Genomic DNA, 26,930 nt, shown 5'->3' on the forward strand with positions numbered 1-26,930 from the left:
ATTCCTTCAGTCATGATGTGGATCAGCCATTCCAAGGAGACTCTGAATTTAAATTAATATTACACGACCGGGCACCCTCAATCCGAACGGGTATGTAACAACTGGAAAGATCAATCTCTGAGCATAAAGAAGGAAAGGAACAATGAATATTTATGCAGATGTTTCCAAAAGAAATAAACCAAAAACATGTCCTTTTAACTCAACCCATATATAAGCCTTCAACTCACATCTAATTGCCCTCCACTGATCAGGTTTATTTAATAAATGTTACTTAGTATGTTGAATGCTATTGATTATTATGAGCACTAATTTTAAAGCAAAATTATTTATTTTTTTAATGTCTTATGATGACTGCCAGGGAAGATATACGTAATCAGAGGATTAGTAATATGATACAGAATCATTTACTGCTTACTAATTCATTGCAATATGGTTCAGAGCAGCATAGGAACAAAGTTAGGTGTGATATTGAAAAAATCACCTTTGGACAAAAAAGCTCCACTATTTGCCACCACACAGAGCAACATATAGTGAAAATGATATTGCTACGTTTATGTGCGTATCAAGTATTCATTTAAGTTCTTCTTACATATAAAATAATCAGCCACTTTTCTGCTCAATACAATAAGGTGATCTTTGTTTTAACTTCCATTATCCAGATAAAAATCATCAGCTATTATCTCACGTTTGGTTACAAATATTTACAGGTTAGGCATATAAACATGACCCTCAACTACATTTTTAAAACTTCTCATATGATAGATATATAAGGATGGTATGAGTTTGCTTCCACGGTCTAGTAATTTAATAGGGTACCATTTAAGTTTACTATTGTTTTATTTATGTGCTGGGAGTCTAATCCACAGGGGTTCTCCATCAATAAAGGTTTCCACCTCATACTCTTATGACACTCTAAAATCAGTGTGTACAAACAAGCATTTCCAGGAATGTTAAGAAATTTTCACATGATGCTGCAGCCATGTAAGTGTTAAATGTGTAAAACTCCATTGAAAATCACCGCAATGACAAGATAGGAGAGTGTGAAAACAAAACAAAACAAAAATGCTCTATGAGTGTCTTTTTGTTAGCAAATTAGTCATTGCAGTATCGCTTTTCACATGGCATGTACGTGAAGAAACACATATACTTAGAGCCAAGTATTTCACAGCATTTAATGTATGAGAAATTAGTGTTTGAATCATATCAAACACTATTCTCTGAGAGGAAAATGTTTCAAAGGTATCTGTTTATGCAAAAACAAACAAACAAACCAAAAATGGCCATCATAATACTTTGCTGTTTAAAATCTAAAAGCAGTTTAGGTAATCAGAGTAACTGATTTTCATGATAAAATATAGCCACATTAAAAAGAAAAAAAAGCAGTGTTTTAGGACTCCTGGGTGTCTCAGTCAGATAAGCACCCAACTCCTAATTTGGGCTCAGACCATGATCTCAGGGTCCTGGAGCCTGCTTCAGATTCTCTCCTTCCCCCTCCTCTACCCTGCTCTCCTCCCCTCCCTCTCTCTATTGGGGAAAAAAAAAAAAAAAGGCAGTTATTTGTTCAGGGTCAATCAACAGAACTTTTTTATACTTTCCTTATTTTTCACTGCCTGTCACTCAGAGACCTGCTGCTCTGGAGTTCGTTTCAGACTTAGAAGCCTGAGAAGGAGAAGGCAACTCTGTCATGGCACATATATATGTGGAAGATGTTTCATGGCAAACACACACACACACACACACACAAAACATGTGTATATGTGTGTGTATAAATATATATAATACACACAACAAATATATAGTCATACATACATATATATGACATATATGTCATAAATCATCTACATCTTATTCAAGGGGTAAGGGAACTAAGTAATCAGAGAAAAAAAATCATGATCATTAAAAAAAAAATTCAGGGTGCCTGGGTGGCTTACTCTTAAGTTCCTGACTCTTAATTTCAGCTCAGGTTATAATCTTAGGGTTGTGTGATGGGCCCTGCACCAGGCTCCCCGCTGGATACGGAGCCTTCTTAAGATTCTGTCTCCCTCTGCCCCTCTTCTCCACTCTCTCTCCCTCTACAAAAAAGAAAAAAAAATCATTTTTATATTGTAGCTATACATCTAAGTATTCGCAAAGGATTTTGCCGATGTTGCCTACTTTTAATTTAAGTGGCAATTTAGTAAGAGGAACAAAAGTGATAAGGTGTTTTCACTTTTGAAAAAAATTACTGTATATCAAACTAAAATTAATGTGAGACTTTACAGAACACATTGTGACATGTATGAAAATTACATTCTATGTTTCACAAGGTAATTGTCTAACCTCAAGTCTCTTTTTCTACATTCTTTTTTTTTTTAAGATTTTATTTATTTATTTGTCAGTCAGAGAGAGAGAGAGCACACAACCAGGGAGAGTGGCAGGCAGGGGGGAGAAGCTCCCTGCTTAATGGGGAGCCCAATGTGGGATTCGATACCAGGACCCTGGGATGATGACCTGAGCTGAAGGTAGATGCTTAAGCGACTTAGCCACCCAGGCGTCCCTTTTCTACATTCTTTTACATGTAATTTCACAAACATTTCTTTATATTAGAAAAATGTAATTTGACAGAAGCAAGTAAAAACTTGACCAAAATGATTAGTGAGGAGTGCAGAAACTAAGATGCTGTTCTACTTTTCTTGCTGCTTCTGGGACAAATTTAGCAGCTTAAAATAATGCAAATCTATTCTCTTACAGGTCTGGACATCAGAAATCCAAAATGAATCTTACATGGCTACAACCGAGGTATTGGCAACGTTTGGTGCCATGTGGAGAGTCTGCAAAGAATCTGTTTCCTTGCATTTTTCCCATTTCTGGAGGTTGTCCCCTCATTCTTTGGCTTGGGTCCCACATCACAGTAACCATTTTTCACTTTGACATGACATCACTTTCTTCTTTGATCTGTTTGCTTCACTATAAAGACCCTTGTCATTATATTTAAGGCCACCTCAGTAATCCAGGATAATCTGCTCATCTCAGGAGCCTTAATTTCGGCACGTATGTAAAGTTCCTTTAACTATATAAAGTAACATTCTTAAATTATAAGGATTAGATGTGAGAAACTAAGCTATATTTACCCAACAAATAAAGGTAAACTTTTAAAGCATTTTACAGAAACTGGAATATAGTTTCACTTTGGACCTACATAAACCTTATAAAATATGAAATATCAAATATTAAGAAATTATTAATGAAATGCAGTGATACATATTAAATTGAATTTATGTTTCTGTGTTATTAATATCACTCTATAAATAAATTAAAAATGACTATTTCATGTTTATGGACTGAAATAATTTTATTTTGACAAAACCCAATTTAAAAGAGTAATTCTCTAATGCACTAAAAAGATATTACTTCCTTATGATTTAAACATTTCCAGTGGCAACTTAAAAACATTAGAAATCTTTTCAGATTCCCTTACTACAATATAAATTTACAAATTTTATGAAACTTTGAATTTTTCAAATCAATTGAATAATACTCTAAAATATAGAAATATATTCCAAAATGTGGTAATCTTGCAAGGAAGTCCAATTTCCCAACAGTCCAAATATCTCTGGGTAATATTTGATAGAACAAATTATCATAATCAGCAGTCAACATCCATAGAATATTTATGGAGCCCATTCCAAAAATAAAATGATTAGCTATGTCAGACACATGAATACAATTCATAGAAGCATACGTCCAAAATAAATGGAAATGTGGTTTTAAAATTAACATATTCATAAACACTGCTTGGAAAAACATTTCAGTCCTGAGTTCTGTACCAATGATTTCTAAGCTGCAATCTTCTAGTAGTTGAATGCTGTAACAATGGGAATGCTATAACAATGTAAAATTTTAAAGAAACTTCTCATTTAAAAATAACAAGCATTGCATCTATACTGGTTTATTACCTCCTACATATGGCAGCATTTCAGAGCTGAACATTCTTTACCTGCAATGTATGGTTAACAAAATAGATCAGTATGTGTCTGCATTAGTTACCTGAAAGTATAGCAAATAGAGGCATTGTTCGTTTTCTCCTAAATAAGAAGGAGCAATATTTTATATGCATATATATTATATGCATGCTTTTCTTAAATGAAAACAATGTCCACTTACTGAGAGCTAGTGAGGATATTGATATATCCATTTTCCAGGATGACTTGTGTTATTCTACTCTTTTTTTTTTTCCTTTTAAGTCAGAGACAGACTTACTTCATTATCCTCCCTCAAATTGTTGCAAGGCATTCTTTTCTTTCATGAGCTACAAAAATGTCTTGTCTGCATGACTGGGCTAAGATGAGGAATGTTACACTGAGCCATTTAGTTAAATCTTTTTTTTTTTCCCTTTTCAATATGTGGCATTTCCAAATCAACCTATTTATACATGAAAAATCAAAATAAAATAAAAGCTTCAGAAAGAACTCAAAGAAAAAGGAATTTTTCTAACACTGGATACTGAAGTCAGTTAACATGAAAGCCTGTAGAAGGAACAACAAGATGAGCAGGGAAAAATGCCTTTGGCTTCCTCACATGTGCTTTTAATAAAGTCCTAAACGAAAGCAGATGAAAACCTGTGTGTGTATAAGTATGCACACACACATGCATGCATACGTTATACACAACATTTATATATTAAAGATAAGGTTTCCAAAGCAGGAACACATAGCAGAGGTAAATGATGTTTTCCGTCTAACTGTGCCCTCATACATGTTTTTTTATATATTGCATAAAAATAATTTTAGTTGTCTTCATACATTGTAAGTATAGTGTAACAGACATGGTACACAATAACTAGGAAAGGAAGTCCACATATGCCAGTGACTAGTGACTAAAGACCAATCATTTTCATGTGTTCCTCTCCTCTTCTTTGATGTTTCATCTCTCATTCCTGGTACCAGGGCTTATTAGACTGACTCCGTTATATTAATTCCAGTTTTGACCTCAGATGAAGACACATGTCAAGCATATACCCTACTTGCTTTGATTTATAGTGTCACCAGAAAGCAATAAATATAAGAGAAAAGCTATGACATTTCTTTGTATCAGAATGCTTCATCTGGGAAAAAAAAAAAACAGCAAACATAAATAAAAGTGGTTTAAAAATAAGGATTGCAATGTCTCACATATTAAAAATTGGAAGGTTGGTTTGTTACAAGTTGATTAATTCAGAGATTTTTAAAAAGTCATGATCGTGGCTTCAATACTATGAAATTCTCTTGGATTTTGTCATACGGTCCTAAACTGTATCTGTTTAAGTATTACACAAAGATGATACAAACCAGAAAAAGCAAAGTCCTATCTTGTATATCATTTCAATAGTAAGGATGTTCTACATATAAGCCATTCAGCAGAAAATCCTTAGAGAACATTAGTCAAAAGAAGCCAATGTCTATGCCTATGTCAACATGCCTATGCTTAAAACAATTGTGCAAGGGGAATGGTACCCACATGACTAATTTTGCCCCGTGAAAGTTCACCACCATAGGTCCAGAGAGATACCTAGTCCTCTGAAGGACCTCACTCCTTACAGGAAAATGAACAAATTAGAGTTTTGTTGGTGAGAAAGAAGGGAAGGGTGGTTAGAGAATGGATCTGATAGGTGAACAATAGTATCCATCATATCATTCTCTTTAAGTTTCCTTCTCTAGTGCAAAACACCTCATATTTAAGACATTATAAAGTTCGTAGCACAGTTACTAAAAAAAGAGATATAAAAAAGTACTTTCTCTTTCAAATTTAAATACAGGATTTTACTTTGAAAGTATATAATATAAGCATTTTAATGTAGAGTCTGGTTAAATACATTAAAATGCATCCTTATTATGGGATGCTAGACAGTAATTAAAAATGATGAGGCCAGCATTACTCTGATACCAAAACCAGATAAAGACACCACAAAAAAAAAAAAAAAAAGAGAGAGAGAGAAAACTATAGGCCAATATTTCTAATGAGCATAGATGCAAAGATCCTCAACAATGTACTATCAAACCAAAACCTACAAAATATTTTAAAAAATTATTCAAGTGGGATTTATTACTGGGTTGCAAAGGCGGTTCAATATTCTCAAATCGATGTGATACCATATTAATAAAAGAAAGGATAAGAACCTTTTAATAGATGCAGAAAAAGCATCTGACAAAGTACAACATCCATGCATGATAAAAACCCTCCAAAAAAAAGGTTTTGAGGGAACATACAAGATAATAAAGGCCTTATATGAAAAACCCACAGCTAATATCATCCTCAATGAGGGAAAAACTGAGAGCTTTTCCTCTTTAGTCAAGAAAAAGATAAGGATGTCCACTCTCACCACATTTAACTGACATAGTACTAGAAGTCTTAGCCACAGCAATCAGAAAACAAAAAGAAATAAAAGACATCCAAATTGGCAAGGAAGATGTCAAACTTTCACTATTCACCGATAACACAATACTATATAGAGAAAACCTGAAACATTCCAACAAAAAGCTGTTAGAACTGATAAACAAATTCAGTAAAGTCATAAGATATAAAACCAATGTACAGAATTGTGTTGCATTTCTATACACCAATAATGAAGCAGCAGAAAGACAATTTAAGGAATCCATCCCATTTACAATCGCATCACAAACAAGGTACCTAGGAATCAACAAAACAAAAGAAGTGAAAAACTTGTACTCTGAAAACTATAAAATAATGGTGATAGAAATTAAAGATAACACAAAGAAATGGAAAGACATTCCATGCTAATGGATTGGAAGAAAAATACTGTTAAAATGTCTGTATTACCCAAAGCTATCTACATATATAATGTAACCAGTATCAAAATACTAATAGCATTTTTCACAGACCTAGAACAAACAATCTTGAAATGTGCATGGAACCAAAAAAGATCCCAAATAGCCAAAACAATCTTGAAAAAGAAAAGCAAAGCTTGACACATCACAATTTTGGACTTCAAGTTATATTACAAAGCTGTAGTAATCAAAACAGCATGGACCGGCAAAAACATAGACATAGATTAAAAAAATAGATAGACATAGATCAATGGACCAGAATAGAAAACCCAGAAATAAGTCCACAATTACATGGTCGATTAACCTTTGACAATGGAGGGGAAAATATCCAATATTTTTTGGGAAAAAGAATGTCTCTTCATCAAATGGTGTTGGGAAAACTGGACAACAACATGCAAAAGAATGGAACTGGACTACTTTTTACACAACTCACAAAAATAAATTCAAAATGGATTTAAGACCTAAATGTGAGAAATGAAACCATAAAAACCCTAGAAGAGAGTACAGGCAGAACTTCTTCGACATCGGCCATAGCGACTTCTTTCCAGATAGGTCTTCTGAGGGAAGGGGAAAAGCATAATAAACTATTGGGACTACATCAAAATAAAAAGCTCCTCAGAGAGAAGGAAATAATCAACAAAACTAAAAGGCAACCTATGGAATGGGAGAAGACAATTGCAAATGACATATCTGTTAAAGGATTAGTATGCGAAATATAAAAAGAACCTATAAAGCTCAACACCAAAAAACTAAATAATCCAATTAAAAAATGGGCAAAAGACATGAATAGATGTCTTTCCAAAGATACAAAGATGGCTAGCAGACCTATAAAAATATGCTCAACATCGCTCATCCTCACAGAAATGCAAATCAAAACCACAATAAGATATCAGATCATACCTATCAGAATGGCTAAAACCAACAACACAAGAAACAACAGGTGGAGAAGAAAGAACACTCTTGCACTGTTGGTGGGAATATAAACTGGTACAGCCACTCTGGAAAACAGTATGGTTTCCTCAAAAAGCTAAAAACAGAAATACCCTACATTCCAGGAATTGCACTATTAAGTATTTACCCAAAGAATACAAAAATACTAATCCAAAGGGTACATGCACCCTGATGTTTACAGTAGCATTATCTACAAAAGACAAGATATGGAAACAGCCCAAGCATCCATCAACCAATGAGTGAATAAAGGAGATGTGTGTGTGTATATATATATATATATATACACATACACATACATATACATACACACACACACACACATACATACATACATACATAATGGGACATTACTTAGCCAAATACCATATGATTTCACTCATATGTGGAATTTAAGAAACAAAATAAATGGGCAAAGGTAAAAAAAGAGAGAGAGGCAAACAAAGAAACAGACTCTTAATCACAGAGAACAAACTGATGGTTACCAGAGGGGAGGTGGGGTAGGATAGATTAAATAGGTGATAGGGATTAAAGAGTGCACTTGTGATGAGCACCAGGTGATGGATGGATGAATCACTATATTGTACATGTGAAACTAATATAATATTTTATCTTAACTAACTGGACTTCAAATACTTAAAAAAAATAAGAATTAACTCTTCCTTTATTAGCCTGAAAAAACCTCCACAGTAAAATTTAAAATGAAAAATATTTAAAAAACAGTTTTATAACTATATGCATGTATTAATGTATAGAATAGCTCTGAAGGATTTGTAGCAACAGTGATTATCACGGAAATATAGGATAATTGTGACTTTTCAGTCCTTAATATTTTTTCTCCTTTTTATTTTTATTTATTTATTTTTTAAATAGGCTCCACACCTAGCATGGAGCCCAACAGGGGCTCAAACTCATTACCCTGAGATCAAGACCTGAGCTGAGATCAAGAGTCAGACACAACAGGTGGTGGGTAATAGGGAGGGCACGTTTTGCATGGAGCACTGGGTGTTGTGCAAAAACAATGAATACTGTTACGCTGAAAAAAATAAATAAATGTATAAAAAAAAAAAAGAGTCAGACACAACCAATTAGGCGACCCAGGTGCCCCATTACCTTTTTAAAATAGAGTGAACATTTGTTGTTTCATGATCATTCCAAAGAATATTTAAAATTTAAAGAGAATGAAAACTCTTTCCGGATTATCCATATTGACTACTTAATATTCTTACAGCCTTTTAACTCTTCTAAAATTTTACAGAGTAACATCTACACAATGCAGCTTTCATAGAAGTTATTTTTTTTTTTGTAAGTTTCCCCCAAAGTTTCTCCTATATTTACTGCACATCTCTCTGTCTTCAAAACACTATAATTATTTTTGGTATTGAGGTGAGATATAGCCTTTTTCTAGAGAAAATGAACAGGTGTAAGCCCACCACACAACTCTGGCACAATGGAAACCAACCTGCCAAATATCCAGAGAGCTAGTACGTTTCACCCACAACTGGATAAACTCTGCTACAGTTTGCTAATGGCCTTAAAACGATCACAGTGTTGCTCCATCTTAGAATAACTGATGACAACTTATGACATTTTATCACGAAGATAGATAATGTCTTCAGGAGTGTTTTACATTTGTCTTTGTCAGAGTTGTAGACCTATTCCATAACTTAGAGAAATAAATTCAAGGGGGTTATCATATTCAACGCCACACAGTGAATTACCTGGGACATATGGCCCATAATTTATGCATGGTTGAGAAAGCCACCAACAATTTAAGGTTTGTGGTGAAAGAGAAAAGGGGGAAAAGTCTGTTATCACAACTATTTTTAAAGCGAATGAGCAACAGTTAGGTAAATTGTAATTGTACTTATTTTCTTGATTGCCATTTCCAATGATTGACAATTGGCAGCTGAAACAGATTCAGATGATATTATAAACTTGTTTTGGGAATTACCAATAGCAGAAATAATAAAATATAGAAGCAGATTTCTTATAGGCTGTCTATATTAAATGCAAAAAACGCAGATTTGCATATTGCTTAGAGATATGGACACAAATAGGATTGGGATCCCCCCAAGCAGAGATAGTAAGGAGAAGGAGCACACCACAGGTAGCCAGGCTCAAGACTACTAGAAGCCTTTGACTCCATAGATACATTTTATTTTATTTTATTTTTTAAGATTTTATTTATTTATTTGTCAGAGAAAGAGGCAGGCAGAGGGAGAAGCAGGCTTCCCACTGAGCAAGTAGCTTGATATAGGACTCCATCCCAGGACCCTCAGATCATGACCTGAACCAAAGGCAGACACTTAACTGACTGAGCCTCCCAGGCATCCCTGATATATTTTATTTTCAAGTTGGGTAACATGTACCCATCTGTTTATTACATTATTTATATTCTGTATTATCATTGATATTTTCAGTGTAGTTTGAAAAAATGAAAAAAAATAGAATAGGTATTTAATGAATATTTCATACGGTTTGAAATTTAAGTGAAAGAACTTTGCATTACTGAACCAAGACAAGATAAAACAATTTTATGTTTTATTAGTTTCCTTTATGGTTATGGAGCCACAAATATGAAATATAAATAAAATATGTAATGGAATGCCTAATGCCCCAGTCTAGAAGAGTTTATAATGAAATACACATAATCATTACTTTCTGCCTTAAACTTGAGAGCTAAAATCAATATCAATATTATTCAATAGTCATTACATTGTTCATTAAGGATTGTTTCCTTTAGAGAAAGAAGGTTTCATAAATATTTCTCATAACTAACAAACACACAATAAAAACTAAAGGGGTGCCTGGGTGGCTCAGTCGATTAACACGTGACTCTTGACTTGAGCTCAGGTCATGATCTCACGGTCTTGGGATCGAGCCTTGGATCCTGTGCTGGGTCTTGCTCTGTGCTCGGTGGGTAGTCTGCTTGGCACTCTCACTCTCTCTCTCTCTCTCCCTCTTGCTCTGCTCTTCCCCCCACCACTCACGTTGTCTCTCTAAAATAAGTAAATCTTTAAAAAAAGGAAAAAATGAAGTTTTGTTTTGTTTTTTTATAAATACGTACTATGTGCCTATTATGTACTAGATCCTTCCTTATTCATATTATTCTAGCACCTAAACTAGGAGAATGCTTGGCTAGAACCTATCTTTTCAAAAACACAGTACTTCTTTGTTTTTTTTTTTAAAGAAAATAGAGTCCCTCTTTTTTAAAGAAAAATACAATTCTACTACAGAATAGTAGTTGCAGTTTCACTTATTTATTTCTAATTTAAAAAGTCTGTAATGAGGGGTGCCTGGGTGGCTCAGTCTGTTGAGCAAACAACTCTTGGTTTCCGCTCAGGTCATGATGTGGGGACGGGGACGGGGTCGGGGACGGGGTGGGGGTGAGGGCTTATGAGACCTGGCTGGGTCAGGCTCCAGGCTCAGCAGGGAATCTCCTGGAGAGTCTCTCTCTCCCTCTCCATCTGCCTCTCCTACCACTGGAGCACTTGCTCTCTCTCTCTCAAAATAAATAAATAAATATTTAAAAAAGAAAAGAAAGAAAAAGTCTGTAAGGGAAGCGATCATTTTATTCTTACTATTGTTATATGGATTTATATTGTATTATCCACAACGGATTATATACACATTTTGGAAAAGATGCAAAATATACATAGTATCTAGGTGATTGACGATGCTTGAAATGTGAAATAATTTCAAGATCCTTAAAAAGGTAAGAAACCATTAGTGATATAGGAAGTACCTTAGAATTAAACTCAGAACCTACATTTGAACAAGACTATTATGAAAAACAACACAAGATACACAGTCTCTCAGGATCTCAATTTCTGTTTATCTGTAGGTATGATCTGTGATAATTTTGAAGCTTAAAAGCAATAACATATAGGACAATACAGCATAGAACCTGAGATGGTGTAGGTACTCAATAAATGTTGGGTTACTGAATTGAAGAGATATGACAATTAATAATTAAAAATAGTAAGAATTAAGTAATTTTAAAAAGTAAAATAAGTTTTCTGCAAAAAAAAGAAAGCCTCTCTTAGGTCATTCATTTGGAATTCCAAGTAAAATAAAACCTCACAGGAGTACGTAAAGCATACTACCTCCAAACTTCATGGTTTCACTTTTGACCAACTGGATTCAATTTAGAAATGTTAGTTCAGGAGAAAGAAGCCACTTTGCACTCGGCACCTCAGTTTTCTTCCTTCAAACCAGATGGCCATTAACTAAAATTATTAATATATGGCGGTCTGTACATCACTATGCTATTAGATTTCATTCATGAATGGCTTCATTAAAATACTCTTGATTAACAGAGACAAAAATAGAAAACCATTTAGTTTGGGAGAACTGTGCTCCACTTTAAAACCATGTTCATGGGGTGCCTGGGTGGCTCAGTGGGTTAAAGCCTCTGCCTTCGGCTCAGGTCATGATCCCAGGGTCCTGGGATCGAGCCCCGCATCGGGTTCTCTGCTCAGCAGGGAGCCTGCTTCCTCCTCTCTCTCTCTCTGCCTGCCTCTCTGCCTACTTGAAATCTGTCTGTCAAATAAATAAATAAAATCTTTATAAAAAAAATAAAAATAAAAAAAAAATAAAACCATGTTCATTTTAAAAAATACACAGTATTTTTTACTTCCCAGGACTGTAGATCTATCCTTGAAGACAGATAAGGATTAAGAAGTAGCTGTTGATTTTTAGTAGTTAAGGAATGGAATATATGCAGGTATAGTCAGAGAAAGTAAGATTAAAATTACACATAAATATGCTTTACTTTAAGATTCTGAATCAGAAGTCCATTTCTAATGTAATAAGTATGCACGCAAAGCACTTATCCTTTTGAGTTTTAGTTTACTCCTGTGTAAAACAGCTGTAACAGGACCTCATCTCCCTACATCAAAGGTACAATAGGTGGTCAACAGTGAGGGGAATGTAAATATTTTATAATTACAAAGTATAGTACCTTCAACAGAGGTTTCATTGATGCACACTTACACAGAGAAAGACATGTAAAGCCTCTTGTATTTATCAAGAATATCATTCTACTGGTCTGAAATTTTAGATGCCAGCATCTACAGCATAATCTCTGGCATTTGATAAGGTGTTTGACAGATTCATTCAACCACGCTTCCTGAATCTTTCTTCCTCCTCCGTCACAACATCCAATCAACCCTGAGCTCTGTGATGCCTCCCCACCTCATCTCCAGGCTCCCCTCCTAACCAGCTTCAATACTGCTTCTGTAGTTAGCCTTTTCTCATAATGAGAAATTTCACTTGATTTTCATGACCCTTCATTCATCTCCTCCAGGTTAAAATCCAAACATGACCTATCAGGCTTTCCATAAGTAGCCTCTACTTTCTGATTAAATTAAGTCTCTGGTGATTCTAGAATGGAAAATGCAAAACAGAAATACCTGAAAATGAATCCGTAAGCTATAACTTCTTTCATTTGTATTTTATAGATAAGCAATAAGAAATTAAGTAATTTCCCCAAGGCTGCATGAACAGTGAGGACCTGGGAGAAGAACTAAATTCTCTTTGTTCCTGAGTTAAGGTATTCCTGCTTCCTTTCTCCTTGTAGCTATGGGAATATAAAAATCAGATTGTTAAGCATCATGTGACATTATCAATCTTTGTAATCTTCTGTATTACAAGACTTGCTTTATTGAATAGTGAACAATGATTTGTTCATTTAACTGACATGTAGGAAAAGCCTACTATGTGCCGTGGGCTGGAGGAGACATGATACATGCTCTAAAGAGCTAGAAATCTATTAGAAGAGATACACGCCCCAACAGGTTATTAACCTATGATGAATTAAGTGCAATGACAGATATATGTATGCACAGGTATATCACAGTGACATAGGGTGACATAAAGTCACTGTTATGGGTTGATTTGTGTCCCCCAAAAGGACATATTTTGGGGTGCCTGGGTGGCTCAGCGAGTTAAGTGCCCAACTCTTGATTTCTACTCAGATCACGACCTCAGAGAGGATGAAACTCCACTCCACATTGGGAGTGGAGCCTGCATGGGATTCTCTTTCTCCCTTTCCCTCTGTGCCCGCCACCTCCCAGCACTCCCACACTCTACCTCTCTCTGAAAAAAAGAAGAGGTATATTTAAGCGCTCACCCCCAGTATCTCACAACATGACCTTATTTAGAATCAGCCTTGTCGCGGATGTAATTTGGGAAGGTGAGGTCAGGATGAAGCAGGTGGGTCTTGAATCCAATAGGATAGTGTCTTTCTGGGAAGAGGGAAATATGGAGACAGGTAGAGACATGCAGGGGAACACAAAATTACAACAGAGGCAGAGATTAGATAACGAACCTGCAAGCCCAGGAGAACCAAAGAATGATGGCCACCACCAGAAGCCAGGAAGAGACAAGCAATAATTCTATTGTCTCAATATTCTATGCTGTCTCAAAGGCAGCATATCCCAACTGCTCTCTCAGTATTCCTGGCTTTCAGAACTATGAGAGAATATATTGTCATTTTAAGCAGCCTGGTTTGTGGTTCTCTGTTTCAGCAGCCCTAGAAAACTAACACAGAGTCCACAGAGTCCTAATCTGGACAGAAGATAGGGTATTATGGCAGGTTTCAGGGAGGAGGAAACACCAGAACTGAGTGTTAAAAGATGAATAACAGTTGCCTTGGGGCAGTTAATAAGAGACTAGAAAAGGCACTTCAGATAAGTAAAGAGAAAGGGAATTGAAACAGCATGGCAGCGTAAAGATCTAGAAGATATTTGGTGCTCTTGGATTAGAAGGCACAGGCCAAGAAAAGAAATGTTAGAGAAGGGACCAGAGGCTCAAATACAGAGATCTTGTATAAGATGTTCGCAAACGAGAGTGGCTAACATGCATTGATGGCTTCCCTGCGCTCAGCACTGTGCAAAGTGTGTTAGCACGCTATTGCACGTAATATTTGCGATGCCTCTACATGTGTAAGTGAGAAAACTGAGGCTTTGAAACATTATGTAATGTTTTTGTATGTATTTATGTATGTATGTAATTGATGCAAAGGCTGTACATCTGGTTTTTCAGTGAGTCTAGACTTGATCTATTCAGTTAAGTGGAATCATGGAATGTGTTATACGCAAGAAAGTAATAAACTCTCATTGCTTTTGATATAGGTTCATCTGTCGTTTCTGTAGAAAACGAATCTGTGGACTGTAGGATCTATAGGGATCATCACCCACAAGGATCTCATAACAGAGGGAGAGGAAATGGGAGAATTAAAGAAATATTTAAGGTTAATGGAATCGGAAGGTCTTGATAATTGGTGGGCATGTCAGGAACTGAAAGGAGGCAGGAGCCAAGGAAAGCCCTGGAAATTGAACGGCTGGCGGGGTGACCCATAAAGACAGAGGATACACAAGGGGGCAGAAGGTACAGTAGATGTGCTTGAGGAAAATAACAAAGGCGATACTGGCTCCGTGTGGATATGTACACAACAGGGGCTCCCAAGGGCTGTGGATAAACTTCCAGGGTCCCTCAGCAAGAATTGCTCCTTGGCTAGACTGTGCTATAATGTGACGGAGTGGCAGATGGCAGCACTCCGTTCAACAGACTCCTGTCCCTTCCTCTACAATGTTCACTGTTGTCCGCACAGAGATTAAGAAAGAAACCCAAGTCTCAGATGTCAAAACAAATAACAGGTCTTTTGGTTTTCTAGTAGACAGACTGAAATACTTAGCGCTTTCCAATGCACCACACACACATTTATATAATCGGATTTTGTTGGTGGTGGTGTTTTCCCAAAGAAAGAAACATTTCCAAATTAGCCAGAAAGACTCAAATTTCTGAGAAAAGCAATTAGGAGAAATGGTTTAAGTAATCAACTACAGAATAAGGAAAAAAAAGAGAGAGAGAGAGAGAGCGATAACCTTGTTTCTTGAGTCTTGGTGCTAAATGGGAATTTTTATACTACATGTTAGAGAACTGAATCTCTAGGGAGAACAATACCTATGTGAATAAAATTCCCATACTGTCAGTTATTGATTGGAGTTAGCATCAGTTAGCAATATATTTTTGAACAAATGCAATTTTGAACATTTATTTACCTAAGGCGTATATAAATGTCTGTATATTTAGCTCTTGAGGGTTGTGAAGTTTGAGTGTTTTGCAGAGAGGATAGACAGTCCCTAAAGGCAGGGAAGAAGGTGGCTGTTTCTTCCTGCAGCACTCCCTACGGTCTAATTATAGAGCCACACGATACCTGCGTCAGCTTGAGGGAAAGCCACACTCTTGGTTTCTTAGCTGGAAGCAAGTTACATAAAAATGATGGAGAGAAAATGGAGAAGCCTAAAAGGAAAGTACAAGAATGGACAGGAGCAAAGGAGAAAAACAAAAACAAAAACAAAAACAAAAAACCACATATGCTTTTTATTGGTTACCACATTTCAAGCATTTTATTATTTTTTAAAAGATTTTATTTATTTATTTGACGGAGAGAGAACACAAGCAGAGGAAGCAGGAGAGGGAGAAGCAGAATCTCCACTGACCAGGGAGCCCCGTGTGGGGCTTGATCACAGAACCCTGGGATCCTGACCTGAGCCGGAGGCAGATGCTTACCGACTGAGCCACCCAGATGCCCTCATATCAAGCATTTTATTTATTTTTTATTTTTTTAATTTTATTTATTTATTTATTTATTTATTTATTTTTTCTCATTAAACTTTGTTTTAATGGGTCTCAAAATTCTGTGACAGATTTTTGGTCAAGTTGTCTCCATTAAAAAGTACTGATTTTAAAAACTAATAACTTAAAACTGCCACACACACACAAAAAACAAATGGTCCACAAAACATTCTCCTTTCCTTCTGAAGGTTTTATGATGCATTGTTATCATTAACCAGTCTTTTACTATTAAACTTAAAGGGCCAATTGACACAAACAGTTCTGAGACCGTTCTTTTAAAGATTTTTTTTTAAGATTTTTTTTTTAAGATTTTTTTTAAAGATTTGACAGGCAGAGATCACAAGTAGGCAGAGAGTCAGGCAAATAGAGAGGTGGAAGCAGGCTCCCTGCTGAGCAGAGAGCCCCATGCGGGGCTCCATCCCAGGACCCTGGGATCATAACCTGAGCTGAAAGCAGAGGCTTTAACCCACTGAGCCACCCAGGTGCCCCCATATCAAGCATTTTAAACCACTTGATACATAAACAAATTTTACAAATAAAAAGTATCAAAAGACATTTGGCAAGTGTATGCAAACTACAGGATTTGTTTTCTGTTTTTAGGAAGGGAAAAGAATACTGGAAGACTGCCATTAATAGTACGCCAACTTAGAAACCCAGTGGAAGTTTGGCAAAGACAGAAAAGAGATGGGGATAAAAATTTAGTAGCAGCAATGGCTAACTGGATCTGAAATGTCTGAATGCTCACGAACTAGCGGTCAGGCAGCAAGTGTGGCAGTTCACACTGGGTGAGAAGGTGAATAAAACTAGGAATTTTATTGTTTCAACTCTCTACATAGTACAGTGACTTTTCTTGACCTCATTGTAGAACTACTCTGGAAAAGTCGCATACAACTACTACATCTCAACTTGACAAAATCTACAAAATGGTAAGGCAAAACTGTGAAAAGCCTTTTCTCGACTTGCATTTTACCTGGCAGCTAAAGAACTCACTTATAAGTCATTTCTAACATGCAGATTACAAATTCAGATTCCAAAATTAAGGGATATAAGTTTCAGTGAATCTTTATCCTAGCTTTAAGGTCTTATTGAGTTGTTTTCATGCTCCAAATGAAAAAAAATGTACCAGAGTACATTTTTTATGTTTCATCCAATTCATACTATTGAAAGTTTTCTTTCCAGCTTGCAAATGGTCACAATATAAGTTTAATTTCATATAGAAAAGTAAACTAATGATGCATGCTAACCTTTTTCTTAAAGATTTTATTTATTTGACACAGAGAGATCGCAAGTAGGCAGAGAAGCAAGCAGAGACTGGGAAGCCGGCTCCCCACTGAGCAGAGAGCCCAATGGGGGGCTCAATCCTAAGACCCTGAGTTCATGACCTGAGCTGAAGGCAGTCTTAAACCACTGAGCCACACAGGTGCCCCCATATTAACCTTTTAAGAACATTTTAAGATGCTGTCTTACAGTTATATGTATGAGTGATGGCACCAAAGAAAGCATTAGGAACATCCATAAAATTTTATCATTGTCAGCCAAAAGATGAAAAGTGTGCTTCACTAAAATAATGAATGCCCCTATGGCAATAAAGTGACATTAAATGCTTTATTTCAACATCAAAAACGTGATTTTAAAAAATGCACTGGGGTGCATGGGTGGTACAGTCCATTAAACAAGTCAACGCTAGGTTTCAGCTCAGGTCCTGATCTCAGGGTAGTGAGATCAAGTACGACATCAGGCTCTGTGTTCAGCATGGAGTCTGCTTCAGATTCTCTTTCCCTCTGTCCCTCCCAGTTGCACGCACACATTCTATTTACCTATCTCTTTCTTCCTAAAATAAATAAATAAATAAATATTTTTTTAAAAAATGCATCATGGGCGCCTGGGTGGCTCAGTGGGTTAAAGCCTCTGCCTTCAGCTCAGATCATGATCTCAGGGTCCTGGGATCTAGTCCCACATCAGGCTCTCTGCTCAGCAGGGAGCCTGCTTCCCCCTCTCTCTCTGGCTGCCTCTCTGCCTACTTGTGATCTCTGTCAAATAAATAAATAAAATCTTTAAAAAAAAAATGCATCAAAGCCACTGAAGAAAACCAATCAGATGGGTCTAAGTGAAATACTGATCTTGAATTTCAACTTCAACAGGGAAGCAGGTAGCCTTTTTTTTCCCTTTAATATCGGTGTTCAAAATATATTCCAAATATATCTAGAATATCTAGTAAACCACAGGAAATACCTGTTTTTGCTAAAAGTCTAAAACTATGATAATGTTAATTGTTTTTTGTTTTTTTTTTTTAATTCAAATCAACTACATATTTAGATTTCCATAAGAAGTAAAGTAAATGTTATTTAGGAACTTGACTCATTTGGAGCTCTAATTTTCCATTTTATACCACAATTTACCTTAATAGTCAGCATATAGAAATCACTGATTAAGAAAGTTTTTGAGTGAATCTGTCAATCTAGAGAAAAATGAAGGTCTCAGTTGCTAACCACAACCACAATCTTGAGTCAAAAATGCTAATTAGGAAAGACAGACATTTGCATAAAAGCAACACAAACTTTATTTAATTTCTTCCTAATGTAAAGGCATTTTTACAGATGTTTTCCTATTTTTTTAATTTGATTTAATTTTATTTATCTTAGTTAATACTGACTTGATTCAAGAGTAAGCACAAGGAAACACATTACTATTACATGCAATTATAAAGGATTTGCTAATGAAGATTTTATGTATATACAATTGCTTTTTTAAAATTACATGACAGAGGAAAGAAGGTATCCCTGCATAAGTTAAAAACATCTGCTTAAAAGTTAGGCAAACCTGAAAAGAAATGCCAGGTCAACCAACATCAGCTTTTATAGTTTATACAAGTTACTTAATGTCTCTAAGCCTCAAACTCCTTATCCATGTTATGAAAATTGTACCCACACTTCAGAGGGTTCCTGTGTGAATTAAAAGAGGCAAGGCACTTTGTATGTATAAGTACAATACTGCTCACTTTTAAAAAGACACTTTCTTTTAGGTATCAATGGTGTTGGTGACAAGAGCCATACAACAAATAATAGTGAAAGCCAGCTCGTTTAGAAAGATCATGGTTTTTGAAGAACAACAACCTTAAAACACTGTTACCTTTCCATTTGTCTCTATATACTCATATATACAACAATAAAGAATAAAGTTTTCTTCAAAGTAGACTCAAGTCTTATTCTATATAATGCAAATTTTATAATCATTTCTATTTCAAGAAATAATAGAACATGACATGGAACAGAATTCTAAGTACAAAGGTGTTAAAATCATTTTTAATATTTAATTTGCAAGTCACTAATTTATCTTATAGCATATTAACAATTTTATATATTCATCTGAAAATATGTAAAACTCAGCTCATAGATAATAATAAGAGAATCAAACTGAATACACAAATCATGTAATATTTGTGTTTAGACAAATTTTATAGTGATTTTGAGAAATTTTTGTTGCTAAGAAACAGTTCAAATATAAGTTATTTTCTGATAAAAAAGTCACATTGGTTACAAAATTTTTTATTTTCAAGGATTTTTAAAAAAAGGTCTGTTGAATGTTTCAAATTTCTAAATTAACTAATTACCAAGATGTACTTAAGAGGAGAAATTCAAAAATTTACCATTGCTTCAGGAAATCCTAAGTGTATGGAATTAGCACATTACTGAAATTTCCCTGCACAACTTTCCATTGTAATTGAATGTAGGTGACATCTGTTTGTTCACCCAGCACCTATCCCTGCAAGAGCTTCTAGGTTTTGCTGTAGAATCACTTGCTCTTATTCTCCACCCATCTGGGCATGCCAACCACACCTAATTCAACTCCCTGGTCACAGTAATTGGTCAATTATGTCCAAACTTGGAATTTTTGCTGAAAAACTGGAAAAGAAGATTGCTAAGAACCTAAAACTCAGATTAAAAGGTTGAGCAACATCAGCTTAGTGCTGCTGCCTGCCAATATAATACACTAATGCTTTAAGATGATGCCCAGCACAAAGGACAAGAGAAGTGGAGAAAGACAGACTTCTGGTGCATCACCAGAGCACCTGGATGTAGACAGACCAGGGGTCAATTAAACCAGGGGCTTCTCAGTTAAAGGAGTATTGTCTTGGTGAGCCATTTTAAGTCAGGCTTGAGCATCCTGCAATCCAGTCTTCTACAGCTGAGTTTCCTTCAGGCCTGATTACATCTTATGATTGCACAAAGAAAGCCTTCACAGACAAACAAATAAATGTTGCATTACAGCAGGCCTAATTTGGAATGAGGGCTTTTTCTTGTTGTCCCCTGTTTTATTTAATCAGATAAAAATCCAAATCCAAGGGGCGCCTGGGTGGCTCAGTGGGTTAAAGCCGCTGCCTTCGGCTCAGGTCATGGTCCCAGGGTCCTGGGATCGAGTCCCGCATCGGGCTCTCTGCTCAGCATGGAGCCTGCTTTCTCCTCTCTCTCTCTGCCTGCCTCTCTGTCTACTTGTGATCTCTCTCTCTCTCTCTGTCAAATAAATAAATAATAAAATCTTTAAAAAAAAAAAATCCAAATCCAAAATCCAAAGAACCCTCTATTTTGATTTCAAGAACAATAGCTCTCTTTAACTTTCAGACTGGGTTAAAAAAATTAAATAAGGTGAAATTTGATCATTATTAAAATCTTCTGCATTCAATAGTTAAAAAACACAAAAAATCCCCAATTTAATTACATAGTTGTGCATTCCAAGCGTATGTTGGTGTCTAAAAGAAAAAAAAAAAAAAACAGAAACAAACAAAAACCAAACACACAAAAGAACAAAAAACAAGACAAAACAAACAAACAAACAAAAAACAGCTCCAAAATTTTGCAATATTCTGATAGGCCATCCCATAGATGCTTGGCAAAACATAGAAAATAAATTGTTTTCTCTTATAAATTTTCCAGTTTTGTTAGAGGATAGTAAAGAAATTATTAATTAATATGCATATACCAACTTTGTTAGAAAGATTGGTTAAAATAAATAAATATATACATAATCCAATTACCTCTTCTTTGGCTTAATAAACATTTCAAAAATTTTTTAAATAAAATTTTATTTTTAATACTCAAAAATCATCTTAAAAAGTAATTTACTTTAAAAAATATTATTCAGTGAATGCTTTAGCACTTCCCACAAGAAATACTAGTCTCTCTATGAAGAGTTTTCATTCCAAATCTTAAAAGCATTACCACTTGAAATGTATTTTCACAAGTGCCATTGTTGGATAAGGCTTTTATATAGAAGAAGTCCTCCCATAAAGCAACTAAAAACACAGAAATGTAAGTAATTTAGTGATTTCTTTTCTTTACTGATTTAGAAAAACACTATAAATATATTTAGTGATATTTTAGTGATTTAGGAAACAGTATAAAGGCTTTATATTCCCTACGCACATTTATTAGTTTTCATCACTCCATTTGCATTGTTTGGGGATTGCAATTACCCTTGTAATATGATCCAAAAAAGATCTGCTTTCTAATGGACCATTAATGATTTGCTAAGATTTCTAACCTCGTTCTCATATGGAAAGTGTCTCCATAAGCTAAACCCTTTCCTCCCAACATTTTAAAACTATCAAATTAGTAGAAAAAAAAAATTCACTCTGTCCAAGAATCACAATGATGTGTTGATCATATTATTTAAATCTCTTTGTCCTTCCATTGATCCCTGGCTGTATTTGTCTATTAGTCCTTTTTGTTTTTCTTAAGCAGGCAATCAAGAAGATATTCAAAAGATAACTTTTCTAAAGTTATTTATTATTCATTGTCCAAAATATGCATGGATTTTGCCAGCTCACTCTTACCTCATATGTAAATGTAGGAACCATATTAACTTTCATTATTTTAATAGTTTATTTTAATCATTTTATGCACTGTGATTAAGGTAAAAGATGATCTCTGTCGTGACCTTGTAGTCAAACAGTCAAGCTTTCTTTTTCAATTCATGATCACCTACGTCACAGTATTAAAAAACATGTAAAAAACAAAACAAAACAACAACAGAAAAATCTGAAAACATATTAAAAAGAAAATACAGGGGCGCCTGGGTGGCTCAGTGGGTTAAAGCCTCTGCCTTCGGCTCAGGTCATGATCTCAGGGTCCTGGGATCGAGCCCCGCATCGGGCTCTCTGCTCAGTGGGGAGCCTGCTTCCCCCTCTCTCTCTGCCTACTTGTAATCTCTCTCTGTCAAATAAATAAAATTCTAAAAAAAAAAAAAAAGAAAATACAAAAAAAATTACCAAAACATGAAGATTAGTATTCACAGCTTTTTAAACAAAAACTGTGGCAAAACATAAAATTGAAATTTAAGTTTTAGCAATATATCATTACAAAAAATATACAATGGGAATATGATTGCATACTGAACCAGACAAAACCCTTGAAAGCCTTATATATGCTTCTTTTTTCAAAATTACTTTTTAAAAGATTTTATTTATTTATTTGAAGGGGTGGGGAGAGAGAGAGAGAGTGAACTGATGGAGAGGGAGGGGCAGACTCCCTGCCAAGCAGGAAGCCCAATACAAGGCTTGATCCCAGGACTCTGGGATCATGACCTCCGCCCAAGGCAGACACTTAACCAACTGAGCCACCCAGGTGTCCCCTTACATATGCTTCTATTCGATCCATTTTTTTTTTCTAATGTCACAAAGTATGTACTGACAATAATTACAATCTACTTTAAACTTTGATTAATTCTCTCTCGAATACTTACTACTTTTTAAGAAGTAGATTGTAAAAGTAATAAGTATTCGAGAGAGAATTAAAGTTTAATTTTGATTATACTTTATATAATGGTATTTTATTTTATTGATTATCCTGCTTGATAAATCATTGTACATACTGACAACATAAGACATAAGACAACATTTACTATTGTGCAAGACTAAAATTAAAAGCCGATATCTCTCTTGGTAGTTAATTGTCCTACATTGCTTTTCTGCTTTCACTCTGTTAGCTGATTACAATATATACAAGTGTTAACTGGGTAACAATACTCTTACAATCAGACAATGGATTACAGTCCTAACTCCAAGTCCCCACTCGGGAAATGGTCACAGTGAAGGCTGGACAAGACTAGATCAGTAAATCTTTGTCACTTCCAGTGTAATGAGAATCACGATTCCCTCCTAAAATATGAAAGGCACTGTAACAGGAAAGCAAACTGAGTTATAAACTCATATCCATAAATACACACACACACATACAATCAATATTTTGCCACACTAATAATCTGCATAGAAGCTACAGCATGGGTGCTTGGTTCTGGTCCCGACATAGCTCCTCACGGGTTAAAGAATAGTATGATTGATAAAAAAATTTCTCTTCTACAAAAACAGGATTGGATTCTTTCTAAACCTTTCGTATTAAACAACCAAAGATATAAAATGTTAAGATAATCAATCTTTAGGATTACCCCCAAAAATGTTCTGTGTTTTTCTAAGTGTTAAAAAATATAAATTTAAAAAGCATAGATCTTTAAAATAGAGAGTTGTGACAAAAGGCTAAACCCTTCCACAAAGTATATAAATTAACTATAAATCTAGCAAAAGAAATAAAAGACCTCTAGAAAATAAAGGATAATATAAAAGGCAAAGCAAGTTTCAACCTATAAATTTACTGGGGACTGAAGGCATAAAAGTAAAAGATAAACATATTCTGAACATAAAGAGAAAACTACAGCCTTAAATTTTTTATTTGGCAAATTTAGATGTTGCTGCTACTAAGGATGAATTAATTATAGACTTGCATCTTATTAATAAAATACTGAATACTAGAGGGATACATATCTTGTTACTATATTATAAAAATTCATGAACTCATTTTTTTCATTAATAAATGATGGTGCAACCACATATAACTATTAAAAAGAATAAAATAGCACTATATTTATTAACATGCACTTCCAAAATATATTTTAACACCAAGTATTTAATTGCAGAGCAATATAATATATACAGTAAGAGCCCCTTTTCTTATATATAGTTAATATATGTAGCATTAAAATATGACTGTTAAAGTGGTTAGTTTTAAGAAGTAGGATCTGGCACTGGGGAACATTATTTCTATCATTTAAAGAAGAGCTTAAAAAAGGCAAAGACAACATGTAGAATACTGGAAAGGGAAGACTGAAGTCATAGATAACTGTTCTGAAGTCATAGATAACTGTTCTTATCACGTCCCTAGTATTTTAAGGTGTAAAACTATTTAAAAAATTACCAGATCCATTATGCCTCCATTTTCTCATCAGTAAAATTGGAACAATATCTAAACGACTGGATTAGATGAGAAGTAATTGAAATGATATATGTAAGGTGCTTAACAGTACCTGGCACTTCACAGCTATGAAATGAATGACAGTTTGCTCATTTCCCTCCCTTGTTCATTAGTGGAAGGCAATAATGTTTCATATTGTAGACTGGTCTTTCTACCCTAATTAGAGAATAGAAACACAGCTTATTAGACATTTAGATTCACAGACTTAGAAGATTATTCAGTACAGGAACATTTTTTTTTTTTAACTTTAAACAAAAAACAAAAAATTTCTAATACAAAACAATTACCTGTGACTGATAAGAATGACAATGGAGACAAATCCTTAGTTAATTTAGTGTGTGATTTCAACACAGCTGAACAGAAAAGCACTCATTAAGTGTTGTTTTCAACTGAAAAATATATTCAGATTTCATTCCTGAAGTATTAAAAGCCATTAATCCTAGATTAAATATAATAGATTTAAAACTTCTGCTCTGCAAAAGATGATGTCAAGAGAATGAGAAGAGTCTACAGACTTGAAGAAATTTGCAAACAGCACATCTGATAAAAACTATTATCCAAAATATACAAAGAACTATTAAAATGAAATGACAAGAAAACAACACAATTAAAGAAAGGATCAAAGACCTCTGGTGTGACACCTCAGCAGAGAAGATCTACAGATGGCAAATAAGCATATGAGAAGATGTTCTCCATCATATATTATGGAGGAATGCATATTAAAAGAAGATACTACTACATAGCTATTGGAATGCCCAAAATGTGGATGCTGACAACACTAAATGGTAACAGGGATTTGGAGCAATAGGAACTCTCGTACATTGCTGGTGGGAATGTAAAATAGTACAACTACTTTGGGAGACAGTTTGGTGGCTTCTTAAAAAAACTAAATATCCTCCCCCCAGCAACCCCCAGTGGGGTTGGGAGAGGGGGAGGGGTTATGGACATTGGGGAGGGTATGTGCTATCGTGAGTGCTGTGAAGTGTGTAAACCTGGCGAGTCACAGACCTGTACCCCTGGGGATAAAAATACATTATATGTTTATAAAAAAAAAAAATTGGAAGCGGAGGCGAACCATAAGAGACTATGGACTCTGAAAAACAACCTGAGGGTTTTGAAGGGTCAGGGGTGGGAGGTTGGGGGAACAGGTGGTGGGTAATAGGGAGGGCACGTTTTGCATGGAGCACTGGGTGTTGTGCAAAAACAATGAATACTGTTACGCTGAAAAAATAAATTAAAAAAAAACAAAAAACAAAAAACTAAATATCCTCTTACCATAAAATTAAGCAATTGTATTCCCTGGTATTTCCCCAAAGGAGATAAAAACTCATATCAACAGGAAAGTCTGTAAACAGATCTGTATAGCAGCTTTAATCATAACTGCTAAGGCTTAGAAGTAACCAAGGTGGTCTTCAATAGGTGAATGGCTAAATAAACCATGTACATCCAGACAACAGATGTTATTCAGCTCTTAAAAAAAAAAAAGCTATCAAGCAAGGAGAAGACATGGAAAAACTTCACATTTGAAAGAAGACAATCTAAAAAGATTATACACTGTATGATTCCAACTAGCTAGCATTTTGGGGAAGGTAAAACTATGGATATAATTTAGAAAAAAAAGATCAGTAATTGTGAAGGTGGGGGCATGTGGGGCAGCTGCAGGGCTGAACAGGCAGCACACAGTGGATTTTCAGGGAGGTGAAAATATTTGTATATGTCATTCCGATTTTAGTATGTGTGCTGTCAGTGCAAGCACCGTTCTGTACAATATTCTAATGAGGGACATATTTCATTATACTTCTTGTACAAATCCATGTAACACCAAAAGTGAACACTTAAGTACACGGTGGATTTGGGGTGATTGGGATGTGTCAAAGTTTTGTGGTAAAAAAAATATATGCTTCTGGTGAATAACCGGAAAGGCTATACATGTGTAGGGGCAGGGAGTAGAGGCAAATATGTATCTTCTCTTCAATTTCAGTATAAACCTAAAACTTTTAAAACATAATCTCAAAAATTTTGAAAGATGTATCATTTAATTCAAAACATTGAGTATTTGAAGAAAATTAAACAGAATCTCATTCTCTCAAATTCTACTTAATTCACAAACATAAATTTATCATAGAAAAACAAAACTTTTTTTTGTTTAAAAGAAAATAAAGAGCCCGTCCAAGAAAAACTCAAGAATAACAATTTATCCTATTGATTAGTATGTATAAAGAATGTTTAAAAA

General features: G+C 35.0%; 1 protein-coding gene and 1 long non-coding RNA gene across 18 annotated transcripts in view; both read right to left on the reverse strand.

Annotated features, from left to right (window-relative positions):
- Positions 1–26,930, reverse strand: part of ADGRL3 (adhesion G protein-coupled receptor L3) — an 811,968-nt gene that overhangs the window by 343,421 nt on the left and 441,617 nt on the right. The window lies entirely within an intron of this gene.
- Positions 816–16,672, reverse strand: LOC123933977. The gene is made up of 3 exons (XR_006816717.1): positions 16,543–16,672; positions 11,562–11,566; positions 816–828 (listed from the first exon to the last, which is right to left on the reverse strand). It is a non-coding gene; the product is annotated as an uncharacterized LOC123933977 (long non-coding RNA).

Source organism: Meles meles, chromosome 2 (assembly GCF_922984935.1).
Source record: "Meles meles chromosome 2, mMelMel3.1 paternal haplotype, whole genome shotgun sequence".
Classification (NCBI taxonomy): Eukaryota; Metazoa; Chordata; class Mammalia; order Carnivora; family Mustelidae; genus Meles; species Meles meles.